Below are 15,156 nucleotides of genomic sequence, written 5' to 3' on the forward strand. Positions count from 1 at the left end.
TGCTGACTATGGGGTTGAGACCATACTCTATATTTTAAAGGTGTTATATTTTAAGAGAATCACTCATTCCCTGCTTATGTACATCTGATTGACTTCAAAAGAGTGAGGGGTTCAACAAAGTTTAAATCATGGATGAATTATTTATAAAATTTTCTTCTTAACAGAGACAGACTAAACATATATAATCTCAGAATAACCTTAGTTTGGAGATATTACAAATACATTTGAATCTTAATTCTTATACAAATTTTGCATCTCGAAAGCTGGGATGGTGAATGTCTGGTCCCTGGACTGTACAAAGCCTGTGAAGTCATTTAGGCTGGCACTGCCAAGGCAACTAACTGCAAGCTGGATTCAAAATTCAATAAATCCATAGCAGGCTAAATTTTTAAGTTGAGGATTTTCTCCAGCCTGTGAAAGATGCTATAAATATTTATTTTGACCTTGGCAGAAAAAATTCTCCACTCCTTCTCTAAAGACAGCTTATTTCAAATTTCCCTTCTTAAGATTTGGTTCAGATCATTTGCTCCACAGATTCTGGCTTAAAAAATATTGTGGCCGAGCCGGCGCCGTGGCTCAATAGGCTAATCCTCCACCTTGCGGCGCCGGCACACTGGGTTCTAGTCCCGGTTGGGGCGCCGGATTCTGTCCCGGTTGCCCCTCTTCCAGGCCAGCTCTCTGCTATGGCCAGGGAGTGCAGTGGAGGATGGCCCAGGTGCTTGGGCCCTGCACCCCATGGGAGACCAGGAAAAAGCACCTGGCTCCTGGCTCCTGCCAGGATCAGCGCGGTGCGCCGGCTGCAGCGGCGGCCATTGGAGGGTGAACCAACGGCAAAGGAAGACCTTTCTCTCTCTGTCTCTCTCTCACTGTCCACTCTGCCTGTCAAAAAAAAAAAAAAAATATTGTGGCCTATAGACTGCAGCCAAATTAAAAGCACAAAAGAAAATGTACCTTAGTCCAAATGCTCAATGTCTTATGCATAAGGGAAGAAAATACCTCCCATTTTTTTCTGCAGAGGGTCACAAGATGACAATATCACAGCTTCAGCAGTGATATTGCTCAGTACTGGTTCGGTCCAACTCACTTTCACCCTCTGGCATGTTGCTTTGTTCATTTACAAATCTAACTCTCAGGTGAGTGGTAGATGTGAAGAGCTATAACCCTTAAGGAGGATGTTCAGGGATTTGGGCACAGGACTCCCTATGATTTAAAGCTATTGATGGGTACAACACTATTCACAAGAGCACAAAAGGCCTCATGTGGAAATGTTCCTGACTCCATTCATCTGTGGGATGGTTGAAGCTAACATTCTGGGGCAGGAGTCCTGGCACAGTGGGTTAAGCAGCTGTGCGTGAAGCTCACATCCCAATCCAAAGTGGCGCTTAAAGTCCTGGCTACTCCACTTCTGGTCAAGCTCCCTCTGCAGCAGATAAGCACGTGTACTTATACTTGTACTTCAGGCTGGAGATCCTGACTCTTGGCTTCAGCATGGCCCAGATATGGCTGTTGTAACCATTTTGGGAATGAACTAGAGGATGAATGATTTTCTCTCTCTCTCTCTCTCTCTCTCTCTCTCTCTGTGTGTGTGTGTGTGTGTGTATGTGTGTTCCTATAGCTCACTCTGCCTTTGAACTCAATCAGTAAATCATTTTTTATGTGTCATGACATCTGGACTCCTCATTTACTCTGTGTTCACTGTGTGTTGTGCTCCACTTTTATCAGATATTCAGCACACAGGATGCTGTCTCCTTTGCTCACAACAAGGAATATGAATCACATGGTGAGGGAGAAATGAAATTGTCATAAAATCTGCCATGGGATCCAAAAGAATAGAAAGTGTTGTGGCAGCTGGGTGAGAGCCTGTACAATAATAAAGACCTAGTTTTAAACAAGGACTCAAGCACTGTGGTGCAGTGGGTTAAAGCCCTGGCCTGAAGCACTGGCATCCCATATGGGTGCCAGTTCTCCCGGCTGCTCCTCTTCCCATCCAACTCTCTGCTATGGCCTGGGAAAGCAGTAGAGGATGGCCCAAGTCCTTGGGCCCCTGAACCTGTGTGGGAGACCCAGAAGAAGCTCCTGGCTCCTGGCTTTGGATTGGCACAGCTCTGGCTGTTGCAGCCATCTGGGGAGTGAACCAATGGAAGGAAGACCTCTCTCTGTCTCTACCTCTCTCTGTAACTCTTTCACATAAATAAAATAAATATTTTAAAAATGGACCCACTACTACTGTGGTGACCTTGAGGCAGCTACTGGGGCTCTCTTAGCATCAGAGCCTGTTGGAAAACCAGAATGGAGGACCATCTCAGATAATGAAGGCAAGGATTAGGCAAGAAGAGGTACAAGATATCCTTAACATACCATATTGCACTTAACGCACCCCCGACCCAACACACCTCATATTATTTTCACTAAGATGAGACTACATTTTATAAAACTGGGCCTGAGTCTTGTTTATCTTCTCTAGGAGAGGGCAGGACTGGAAACCAAGGGGAGGGCAGCACTGGCAACTTTTATTTCTCTTTACTCACTGCAAAGTTTCTTGGTAAGATTTTGTTTGTTGAACTATTCTTTTTTTTTTTTTTTTTGACAGGCAGAGTGGACAGTGAGAGAGAGAGACAGAGAGAAAGGTCTTCCTTTGCCATTGGTTCACCCTCCAATGGCCGCCATGGCCGGCACACTTCGGCCAGCACACCACGCTGATCCAAAGCCAGGAGCCAGGTGCTTATCCTGGTCTCCCATGGGGTGCAGGGCCCAAGCACTTGGGCCATCCTCCACTACACTCCCGGGCCACAGCAGAGAGCTGGCCTGGAAGAGGGGTGACCAGGACAGAATCTGGCACCCCAACCAGGACTAGAACCCAGGGTGCCGGTGCCACAGATGGAGGATTAGCCTATTGAGCCGCGGCTCCGGCCTGAACTATTCTTTGTCTTATATAATATTTTGTAAATCATGAAAACACAGATGGAGCAGATAAGCAGATGTCCAGATCAGTCTATTCCTTCCTACTCTTTCCCTGCACACATGTATTAAGCAGTTGCCATTTTCCAGGCTATGTATTGGTTGCATTTGTGTTCAAGGCTGACAGTAGGAGTAGCCAGTTGTGTCTATCGCAAACTGGCATGCCAAATCTTCTGCCTGTATCTTTTGCTTTTACTGTCCCTCCCAAGTTGGGGTCCTTGGTATCAGTGATCTGGGTTATCACCTCCAATACATAGTCTCCCTCCTATATTGTTGCCAGCCCTCCAATCCATTATCTCCCAGCAGTCACAGTGATATACTACAATATTTACCTGATATGGTCATTTCCATAAGGAAACCCCTTCAAAGGAATTCCTTAACCCCTTACTGGGATCTGCCAAGATCCTGTGTGACCAGAACCCTGAGCACTTATTCAGTCTCATCTCTGACCTGGTCAATTACAGTGAGCTCCAGAAACATCAGCCTTGCTAAAGCTCTGCTCCCAAAGGGTCAAGCTGCATACACTAGGGCCTGCAGTCCCCTCAGCCAGGCAAGTTGGGGCATCCAGTCTAGAACAGGTGGCTGCTTCTTACACCAGAGGTATGGTTTCAATGTTGCATCTCACATAGGCATCCAAGTGGGACTCTTCTCTGACACTCTCCACATGGCACTATTTATTTCCTTTATCAGATGCATATTATTACAGTCTTCAATTATATCTTTCTTATTTTTATCATCTCTAGGAAAGTCTCAAGAAAGAGGAACCCTGGGACCAGTGCTGGGATGTAGCAGGTAGAGCCACTGCCTGCAGTGCCAGCATGCCATGTGGGTGCCAGTTCAAGTCCTGGCTGTTCAACATCCAATACAGCTCTCTGGTATGGCCTGGGAAAGCATTAGAAGATGACCCAGGTCCTTGGGCCCCTGTACCCATGTGGGAGATCTAGAAGAAGTTCCTGGATCCTGGATCCTGGCTTCAAATTGGCACAACTTTGGCAGTTGCTGCCATCTGGACAGTGAACCAGTGGATGGAAGACTTTCTCTGTCTCTGTCTTTGTCTCTCTTTCTCTCTCTCTCTCTCTCTCTCTGTCTGTCTGTCTCTCTCTCTCCTCCCCCTCTTCCTTCTCTTTCTCTCACTTCCTCTGCCTCTCTCTAACTCTTCCTTTCAAATAAATAAATAAATGTTCAAAAAGAGAGAGAGAGACACTGGGATTAAACATGACAATAGGTCTGATCTGATTTCATCATCATTTAAAAAAATCATCTATTATTTTTCACTTTATGTTTCTGTGTGGGAGCAAACTGTTGAAATCCTTACTTAATGTACACTAAGCTGATCTTCTGTATATTAAGATAATCAAAAATGAATCTTGATGTGAATGGAAGGGGAGAGGGAGTGGGAAAGGGGAGGGTTGTGGGTGGGAGGGACGGTATGGGGGGGAAGCCATTGTAATCCATAAGTCGTACTTTGGAAATTTATATTCATTAAATAAAAGTTAAAAAAAATACAAAAAAAAAAAAAGAGAGAGAGAGAGAGAGAAGAACCCTGCCTCTCCCATTCTTGATTGCATTGTCTACAGGGGCACAATACAGAATAATACTTCCACGAATACTTGTTTAATAAGTGAAGAATCAAACCATTGGCAAAAACAAAGTAAAAACATGCTACTTACTGAGAAAGAGTGCATGAAAATGAAGTTTGTAAGAGACAATATATTTCACGATGATCAGGATAGCATGCAGCGTATGTACCTACCCAATGTTAGAGATTTTCAATTCATCCTCATATAAGAAAGCCTGATGCTTTGTCTTCTTATTACCCGTTCTTAACTTTATCGGACCGTGCACCAGGAGTGGCTTTTCGGCATGTTCCTGGGAAGTATTTTCATCTCCTGAGATGATGGCCTCCTGAACATCACCGTCCCTGCTCAACATCAAACACCAAAGAGTAGCTAGTCAATGGTTGCAGAATAGTTTGATGCCAGTCATTAGGAGTGACACATGATAAAACTGTCATCTCAATTCCTCAGACAAGGATCTCCAACTATGGATGCCAATGGGGTTTCAGGTTTTACAGGTCTCAAAGAGCAGATGGCACTTAGAGAGTTGGACAGGGGACACATGCAAGGGAGAACCTGGGGCAAGTAGCATCTTACAGGCATGGAAAAGAAGACAGCAACTCCAACCAAGAGGTGTCAGGTAAGTGGAGAACTGAGAGGATAACAAGAAGGGAGCCGTCATTCACATCAAATGCTATGGAAGGTAAGGCAGGTGATTACTGAGGACTGATCATTTGACTTACTAACATGGAGGTCTTGGTAACCCTGGACAGTTGCTGGTGGAATGATGGAAGGGATGCTTTCCAGGAAGTCTGTGGTACACAGAGGGTTCTAAAGCAACCCACTCAAAAGACTCACACCCTAATGATTGCAACCTATGACTGTGCTATTTGCAAAAAGAGACTGTGAAGACAGAATGAATGTGATGAACCTTCAAATAGGGAGATTGCATTCCCTAGTTTAGGAGGCTTAAACTAACCCCCAAGAGGTCCCCAAATCAGAGAATATCATCTACATTGACTCAGGACATGGGGGAAGGGGAAGGGGAAGCCAGAGAGAGTTGAAGGGCAAGGGAGAACGAATCTATAATATGGGCAGGAGCTACATAGAAACATGAGAATAGTCAGCTCCCAGGAGCAAACACCAGCCCCCAGGTGACAGCTGGAGGAGGAATGTACTTCAAATACAAGTAAGGGAATTCAGCCAATGTTCTGAATTAGCTCAGAAGCAGATCCTAGCACAGAGCTATCTTCCAACACCTGGACCAGGCTTAGAGGAGGGAGGAGAGGAGGCATGGGAGTGTGTATGGGAGGGCTGATATAGTGAGAAGAATAACTATATTCCTAAAGTTGCATTTCTGAAAATTTGTATTTCTTAATAAATAAATTTTAAGAATAAAAAAGAAAGTACTGAAGATTATTGAAAATTTCAGAGTTTGTTTCTAACTGGCTGTGTATGAAAGGGAGCATATATCATAAAAGAGAACATGTAATCTGGAAAAGTAATATCAATCTGCCTGGTTTTAGTGCAAGTTAAAGTAAAATATCAAAAGCAATCTTCAACTGTGAAGTTCTCCATACATATTTGCTGCTAATTCATTCTAAGTAAAAGCAACAGGCATGACCTCTGAGAAAAGTGTCTTCTGCCTTTTCAAAGGAAAATTAAATCACATACCCCTGATATCCTAAAGCAGTTTACATCCCTAAAGAGAGTATTTCCATTCAACTACCACACTGCCCTCTGTAAGGAACACTAAGATGGACACCACAGCTGTCACTCACCAAGCTCTTAAAATATGGTTTCAGAAGAGAGAATAAAAGGCATATTTTTAGCCTATCACATGTAAAACAAAATGATAAAGCAATTGGTAAAGAAGTCATTGTAACATGGTCCCTTTTTAGCATGATAATTTACATAATAGGGATACATTGATTCCCACTTAGTAAAATGCTTCCCATCTTATCTAAATTAGTGTTCAAATTGGGAGGCGAGGGGAGAGAAGTGTTAAACAACATGAAATAATACTGGAAACATCCACAAACATTTCTTAACATCAGAAAAGCTTAGATATAACTTGTTGAGTTAGGACCATGTACCAATGGGACTCTGTGGCCATAGTAGGTAAAATCAGTTAGACTGAGCAGAACATAAAACTCTTTCATAAACAGGACAGCCTCTTCGAGATCTTTCCAGAGAAAACTATTTGCCATGAAGCCAAGGAAATGTCTCCCCTGACAGTACAAATCCTGCTCTTTGTGCTCAGTAGCACTAAATCAAAGAACAAAAGTAGATTCTCATGAAACCAGCACCAAAGGCAGGAATTACTTCCTCTGTTTTAGGGAAAACAGGACAGAACTCTTCCTGGGGCTACCAGTCTGTTTAAATGATCACAAGTAGTATAGGAAAAGGCTACCTTGCACTGGGGACTGGCAGATGACTTCCAGAAGGTCTGACATCATTATCATATCCTGAAAACAATTCTATTTCTCCCATTTTTCAAAATATTTGGCTCTGTCTATACTCTTCAACAGAGACTATGAACAAGTCCCTGAAGACTGTGTGTTCCGTAGTAGTCAAGATCACCCAGCATTCTGATGTCAAGGTTCTAAGGCTCATGCCATAACTGACAAACTCTCTAACTGATATATTGGTTTTCTAGATTTTGGCACCATCATTCAATTCTTCAAAATTAAACTGAGATGATGGTTCATTTGCATGCAGTTGTAAGAAACACAGAGAGATTTCAGCAATCTTTCCTCCAGTTTGCCCAAGCGGCAATATATTTCAGAGCTATAGTGTAATATTTTTCTTTTCATATTTTAGTATAATTATATAATATTTTATACAAAAATAGTATGTACAACATTAAAATAAATACATGTTTCACCCATTTTCTGTTCTTGTAGCAGAACCCCTTAGGCTAGGTAATGTGTCAAAGAAAGTTTACTTGTCTAACAGTTTTGGAGGTTGAAAGTCCAAGAGCATGGGACCCCATTCACTCAGCCTCTTTTCCTGGCTTATAGACAGCCATCTTCACACTGTGTCCTTGCATGGCACAGAAAGAGAAAGAGGTAAGGGCTTCAACAGGAGAATTGGGTGGGGGGGGGAGAACTCTGACCATTGCAGTCTATTTTCATTTCTGTCATTGAACACTGACCTTTCAGCCCTAAATACCAAATGAAGAGATAGTATCAATGTGATGCTGTGTCAATTAAAATGTTATTTTAACATATCACAACACAAAATTCTTTTATTCAATTTTCCCCCTTAAGTGTTTAAATGGGTGATGGCAGCTCTTGTCAAGAGCCTCATGTGTTCTCTGACATCACACATAAGGGTGTTAATTGTTAAATTAACAACAGGAGTCACTGTGCATTAACTTCCTATGCAGGACCTCTGTCCTCAAATTGTTGGATTATGAGAGTTCATAATAAAACTTGTTTGCAAAGATTTACTTCATTTTAATGTATTAAGTGGAGGATATTATCTATGTCTCATAAGCTATAGTAATGTCAAAGTGCTCACAAAGGATGCACTATTCTTGGGTTCTTCAAAGTTAATTTTCTCAAATATATATACATACATATATATATATAAATTAAACCTCAAAAAAAGTAAATGGGTTATGAACTATCTACATAGGAAAGAAGGTTTTGTAGTAACATTGGCAGGAGGGCTACAACCAAACTATGTAGTTTTTGAACCCCCCTTCAGCATTCGCCATGTATAGAGTGCTTGTAAAAGGAGTTATTCTATGGCAGATGTTCTAAACAGAACTCTGGCCTCAGAATCAGCCTTTAAGGCATTCAGGTCTGGCTGAGAGCCTATGAGAGTATTTTAGGCAGGGAAAGTTGAGACACTCTGGCAAATAAAAAAAGAGGACCTAAATGAAAGATCTCTGTGAGTGAGATCCCAGTAGAAAGAATGGGCCATCAAAGAAGGAGGTACCTTTCTCTGAAGGGAGGAGAGAACTTCCACTTTGTCTATGACCTTGTCTAAATAAGATCAAAGTCAGCAAACTCAAAAGGCTCCACAGCTTTGGCAACTCATGACTAGAGCCTAGGGAAATCACTGACGCCATAAACAAGAGTGTCAAATTGTTAAGTCAACAACAGGAGTCACTGTGTACTTACTCCACATGTGGGATCTCTGTCCTTAATGTGTTGTCCAATGTGAATTAATGTTATAACCAGTACTTAAACAGTATTTTACACTTTATGTTCTGTGTGGGTGTAAGCTGATGAAATCTTTACTTAATATATACTAAATCAATCTTCTGTATATAAAGATAATTGAAAATGAAAAAAAAAGAGTTATTCTAGAAGAGTCTCAGTGTCTCGAACTGCACAACAGAGGTGATAGTGCACCTCAAAGGATTGTGACAACTATAAAATGGGATAACAGTATAGAAAATTTAGCAAGCTAACCAATATAGTAATTCTTGCTTAATACCAAGGATGCTTAGAAAAGACAGGGAGACATTATTTTCCAAAATAGTGAACAGTATCATGGATGTTTGTCCATGGCCACAGAGAAAGAGGGAGAATATGCCACACAATCAAATCCATTGAGCAGCTACAAAACATCAAGCTTCTTGCAAGGTAGTCTATATATAGCATCTCCTTGCCTCAACATCAGCTTCTGAGATAAGAATTATTAATTCCATTTTTACAGGTGGAGAAACTGAAGCTCAGTGAAGTTGTGTGACTGGGGGCCAGATATATAACAGTTGGTAAAGTGAGAACTCTCTAAGTCCTAAAGCACACAGTGTTTCCATAGCTAAGCAGCACCCCCCCCCCAGACAAGGGGAAAATATCCTTGGGGTGTGTGTGTGTGTGTGATATATATATATATATATATATATATATATATATATATATATATATATCAGAATCATCTTCCTGGCATGTACTGGGGGCCTCAGTATCATCTGCAGCTGGATTTGGTGAGCCCTCACACCCATTCATTCTTCTCCCTCACAGGGCTGCTTCTGGACCCCCCAGCCTCTGTGGGAAGCTTGTTGATAACTCTCAGCCAGCCAGTTTGTATTAGTGCCCAGATATTCTTTTAGTTGCCTGTTACCTTAGGCAGCCAGACCTTGGCATCAGACAAGCTGGAAATAGCAGTCAATACCAAGAAAAGGTTATAATCAATGACTCTCCAGATGTCTACTTGTGCTGGCAGTTATGAGCCCTTGGGAGAACCCTCACACTCCCCATATGTTCTGGTCTCCCTCCTGGATCCATGTAATTATCCTTTCTCATGTTGGTCCTCTGAACACCCTCATCTTTGCCTCCACCAAGGGAAACATCCTCAGTAGCTGATATCAAGCACCTGCTCCAGTGTTCTTTGCTGCCCTCTACTGGCAGGAATTGGAAGTCATATTTTACTTCTCAGGACCTTGGCACAAGGCAGGTACTTCGAGTGAATTCTGGAACGCCAGATTGGAAGTGCTATCACAAAAACTAAGTACATAAAATGAACAATATTTGAGAACATTTTTGAACAAATCAAAGCCATTGTAAAATATCTAAGTGCACCCTGAAATGCTGCCTATAGCTGCATCTGTCATCTATCTTTTCATTCAAGGCAGAGTTTCAACATCACAGTGGAAAATCAGGCTCGCAATATTAATAATCATTCCCATAGTTTATAGAAATGAGAAAAAGAAATCACAAAATGGAGGATAAAGCGATAAAAACATGGCCTACTCAACCTTCCTAAAGAAACTAATAATGTTGATGATAATATACACATTAAGTCAGATCTCCTATTTCCCATGTCTATTTCTCAAGTTGATTGAAACAGTAGAGGGGGATAGGATAATATGGTAAACACAAATTAAACACACAATTTGGCTACAAAAGTGCATAAAGGAATGAGAGAAGAAAATCATGATGGAAGAAATGTAATGATGCTATGACTATAATACCCTAGGCTAATAAGCTACTCAAGGCAACTTCTTATAAAAAGGATTTTTTTAGAACACTGCCTATTGAAACAGTGCTGTGGGAGCAGGGTGTTAGTTATTCCATTCCTTATGTCTTCATAGAGTAGACTGGCAATTGGATACTCAAATATTGTAATTCCCTGGTCTTCACTTCTCCAACTTGGAATGAGATGTACATAGCATTCTATTCTTGCAGCTAAGCTTGTGTGCTGGAGCAGGGGACCCTCTCCTTTCACCTCACCTCTTAGAGGTAAGGGCAGGTGGTAAAATAATAGGGTCTTTGGAATTGGGACTGGAGATAGATTATGGATGTTTGAGTTTTGGCAAACTATTTAATATTTCTGCATCTCAGCTCTTATATCTGTAAAAAGAAGATAAAAACTTTCAAAGTGTTGTGATGAAGTGTGAGATAAAGCATGGAATAAGATAATTCAATCCCTGATGCCTGCCTGACCCACAAATAGCACTCCAGAAACCCTGGAAGTATTCTCTCAGTGTCTAGATAGGGTTTCTCTGTTGCTCTGCTGGATGGTTCCCCATCTGGGGCTCGCTGGGTATCAGAAGAGCTGCTCTATCACAAAGAAATACACAGGTACCTCTTGGCTTCCAGCAGGAATATCCATATGTGGACAGTTTTCAAGGGTGTTTGAGATAGTATTCTTGCATGGACTTAGATTAGGAGTTATCCAGTTTATACTTGGAGGGTTTTGGGTGCACAGATAATATTCCAAGACAACATAGATTCAGAATGGATATTTGGCTCAGCAGTTAAGATGCCAACATCTTTTACTACAGTGCCAGTATCAAGTCCCAGATCAACAACTGCCAATTCCACATTACTACATATACTCCTTCTAGGAGGCAGGACTGCTGGCTCAAGTGCCTGGATCCCTGCCACCAATGTGGGAGACCTCAGCTGAGTTCTTTAAACCTGGCATCAGCCTGATCTACCCCCTCACTACTCCAGGAATTTGAGAAAAGAACCAGCAAATGGAAGAACTCTATTTTTACCCTCTCTGTCTTTCAAACACAGAAGATGAATGACAATTGAAAAAAAAGATTTTGATCTGATGTAAGTCCCTTTGTGGAAACAAGTTGCATAGCAAAGGACACAAATAAACAGATGAAAATGTATTTCATACAAATAACTGAAAATACATTGTGTTTCTCTTATATAAAAAATAGATCCAATGATAGAGGATAAAAATAGGTAACATGGTAACGTAAGTTGACTTGGGTTATCAGAAGGTCAACTCATTTTCTATCTAGATGTTGTATAATGGTCTTATTGCTGGGTCACAAGGTTTTGGCCAGATTGGAACACAATTTTCAACACTAATAGATATAAGGTAGCTTTTCTATGTATACTTTATAAATAGGCACCAGCAAATACTGCTGGCTTTCAAAGATACAATCATGTAGAATGGAAGGATCCCTACTGTTCTAATGTTATAAAATATAAATAAAAAATTTGAAAGAGAGAGGAGAGTATCCATTCTACAGTTATTCCAACATAAACATTTATTATGGTGATAATGAACAAAATTACTTGAAATAAATTTCACATATTTCACAAACAAGAATAAGATTATTTACAAGTAATACAAAACAGAATTCCTCAAGGACTCTCTGGATCTGATGTTCATTTGAATACTTTTCTGAGTAGATAGAAAACTAAGTCTCACACCAGTCAAAGATCTTACCTGATGGATTCTTTAAGCAAAGAAAGATTAAGATAAAGGCTTCTGTCTTCTGTTTCCTTCCATTCTTTAGTCAATCATCTAATAGTGGAATACCTGAGAAAAGTGTAAATAGAAATCACACAATCAGACATGGGTAAATTTTGAAAGCATGTGAAGGAAATCCCCTGTGTCCTGGATACTCAATTGCTAAAAGGATGCAAAAGGTGAAAAGAAAATATTTCAGAAACACTTTATTGGATGTGCTTATTGGGAAGCCACAGGATGAACTTCCTTGGCTGGGGAATGAAGGAAGGGACCATGTAAATGTCAAACAACAGCACAACTGGGATACCCATCGAGCCCACAGTTCAGCTTCCTCAGTAATGCATGAGATTAAATGAAATTACTCAAATAAAGAACCTAGAAACAACAAAGCATGTGTCTTTTTACTCAGTGTGTTAATATTCTTGAATTGAGAAATCCCCCATGTTAGCTTCCTACTAGAAAAGCTGAATATCACACTCTTAATGAGCTTAAAGAAATTCCTCTTAATTTAAACCTGACAGCATTAGTGACGTCTTGTTGGGAGTTTAGGAGTTACAGTGTAGCATTCTACCACCATTCTGATTTTTCATAAGCAATACATGGGAAAAATATTAAACACTAGAATTGAAATGAAATATCAAATGAAAGCAGGAAGTGAAAAATGTCTCTGTGGGTATATGTATCCTATGATGCTAATGGTCTCTGAGCCTATATTTTAAAGCAGGGGTGATAATGAACATAAGAAGCTTCATTACATTCTAATTATAAAGGCAGCTTCTGTTCAGCATGCATGTTGTATAGGGAGAAAATGATTAACAAGACAGGCATGGAACCCTTGTTCTACTATGAGACTTTTTATATACTCTAAGCAAAATAACAATTTTTAAAAACCTTCCTGCCCGAGTTTTCACATCAAAATTCTCCCAGATAATACCTCAAAGAAATGGCAAGCTGTGGTTTAGAAGAATATGGAATTGACATAAATTTGGAGGAATCTCCAATTTGAGGTAGTATGGATGAAAACAAATAATGATGTTGTTCAAGAGAGCTTAAACTTGAAAGAAATCAACAGCTCTCTGAGCTAGGGGAGTTTTGAATAGTAGTGCCCAAAAGTAAATTGTGATCTGTTACAAGGCTGGCAAATGACAACTACTGAGTCAAAAACAGGTCAAATACTTAATGTTACCCATGGTCATTCACTCACACAATATTGTCTCTGACAGTTTCAGGCTACAATGTAAAGTTTCAGGCTACTCAAGTAAAGTGAAAGACAACTGAACATGTAAAGATTCTTTTTCCTTTCAGTCCTCCCCCCAAAGTAGTATAACTATTTACACTGTTCTAGATATTATAATGTTATCCAGAGTTGGTTTAGAGTATGCAGGAATATATGAGCAGATGAAATGGAAGTAATATACCACTATATGCAAGGAATATGAGTATCTTTAGAATTTAGTATCTGGCCGGCTCCACGGCTCAATAGGCTAATCCTCCACCTGTGGCGCCGGCACACCAGGTTCTAGTCCCAGTCAGGGCACTGGATTCTGTCCCAGTTGCTCCTCTTCCAGTCCAGCTCTCTGCTGTGGCCTGGGAAGGCAGTGGAGGATGGCCCAAGTCCTTGGGCCTCACACCTGCATGGGAGACCAGGAGAAGCACCTGGCTTCTGGCTTTGGATCAGTGTGGTGTGCCGGCCACAGTGGCCACTGTGGGGTGAACCAACAGAAAAGGAAGACCTTTCTCTCTGTCTCTCTCTCTCTCTCTCTCTCTCACTGTCCACTCTGCCTGTCAAAAAAAAAAATTTAGTATCCACAGGTGAGTGGAACTGATCCTCAAAGACCAGAGAGACAACTGTACTCTCTGGCTTGGCAATGAGACATGGCAAATGTTGAAATGTTGGCAAAAGGCAGTGTGAATGATTCTGAGTTAATCTTAAGGATCAAGATTAGCCACTAGCCAATGTCAGAATGTCAGAATGAGACCTGTGAAACAGACCCACTCTAGCTATCTATAGATTTGCATGAGAAACAAAACACTGATTGAGCCAGCCTGGTTTCACAGTGGGTTAAGCCACCACTTGTGATGCCCAAGTCAAAATGGTGGTACAAGTCCCAGCTGCTCTGCTTCCAATCCAGCTCCCTGCAAACTTACCTGTAAGACTGGCACATCATGCCTCAAGCACTTGGGCTCATTGCTACCCATGTGGGAGACACAGACGTAGATCCATGATCCTTTTTTCAGCCTGGCCCAGACCTAGCTGTTGCAGGCATTTGGAGGAGTGAACAGATTTTGATCTATCTATCTATCTATCTACCTATCTATCTATCTACCTCTCTTTCTCTATTCCCACTGTGTGTGTGCATATGTGTGTGCATATATATATATATGTATATGTATGTGTATGTGCATCACTCATACTTTCAAAAAGTAAATAGAACAAAAAATACTTACTGTTGATATTCTCTGAATGCAGCAAAATCCAAATTTCATGGGTGAGTATACTCTGCTTAAGCTTTCCCATAGAGGCTGGCTTCTCAGATTGACAACACTAGGAAAAGGATCTCACTCAAAGTTCAGATGTGTTTTAAGTCTCAACTTCTGACTGTGAAGGGCTCAACTGCAACAGGTTTTCATTCCTCTACCTATGACAAGAAAAACTGAGTGATAGCTAATCCAGAGCAGTGACCCATCACACTTAGAATGCTGCATTTTCTGTGTAGAGCAATGTGTGGAAGTCAGTCGTGACTCCTCAGCTGTTGGTTTAAATGTCTTCTACATAAGGTAAGCCTCCCAGCATAGGATGTTGAGACAGGTTTGCTTGATGTTGCAGTGGATTAGTCCACCACCACTTGTGATGCCATACTCCATACTGGAATGCTGATTTGAGATCCAGCTGCCCTTCTATCTGGCTCCTTACTAGAGAGAACCTAGAAAAGCAATGGATTTTGGAACAAGGATTTGGGCACCT

General features: G+C 41.1%; 1 non-coding gene across 1 annotated transcript; it reads right to left on the reverse strand.

Moving 5' to 3' along the window:
• Positions 1-4,727: 4,727 nt before the first annotated feature.
• Positions 4,728-14,826, reverse strand: LOC103350841 (uncharacterized). The gene is made up of 3 exons (XR_016212017.1): positions 14,640-14,826; positions 12,168-12,260; positions 4,728-4,879 (listed from the first exon to the last, which is right to left on the reverse strand). It is a non-coding gene; the product is annotated as an uncharacterized LOC103350841 (transcript).
• Between the last annotated feature and the right edge of the window lie 330 nt (positions 14,827-15,156).

This window comes from Oryctolagus cuniculus, chromosome 8 (genome assembly GCF_051225735.1).
Source record: "Oryctolagus cuniculus isolate XC-2025 breed Fujian yellow rabbit chromosome 8, ASM5122573v1, whole genome shotgun sequence".
NCBI lineage: Eukaryota > Metazoa > Chordata > Mammalia > Lagomorpha > Leporidae > Oryctolagus > Oryctolagus cuniculus.